We start from the raw sequence: 376 nt of genomic DNA, 5'->3' as shown, positions 1-376 counted from the left end.
TCGTATGTATACACGTATATGTGAATTTTATGTGACTGTATACGTACGTACGTATGTTTTCTCGATGGCGTTAGCAAATAAACCAGATATCTAATCTGAAACCTACTCCCAATGCCTCCTGAAAAAAAGAAAAAAAAACAATAGCAGCATTATCAACATCATCAATCTCTCTCTGCTCATCTCAGGTACACTAATGAAAACCGCTCGCATATCATGAGCTCACAGAAAGACTATTGTTTCACCATGATTACAAGTCCTTCATTTCATTCTAAGGAACCTTTTGTTTGGCTGTTTACCTGTTTGTGGTTGTTGTGATATTTACTCTTATTTGTATGAATATATGCTTCTCATGTATTTTCAAAGCTGTCATGTCTGT

The sequence above is a fragment of the Penaeus monodon genome, chromosome 24 (assembly GCF_015228065.2).
Source record: "Penaeus monodon isolate SGIC_2016 chromosome 24, NSTDA_Pmon_1, whole genome shotgun sequence".
NCBI classification, from domain to species: domain Eukaryota; kingdom Metazoa; phylum Arthropoda; class Malacostraca; order Decapoda; family Penaeidae; genus Penaeus; species Penaeus monodon.
This window is presented reverse-complemented; position numbering follows the sequence as displayed.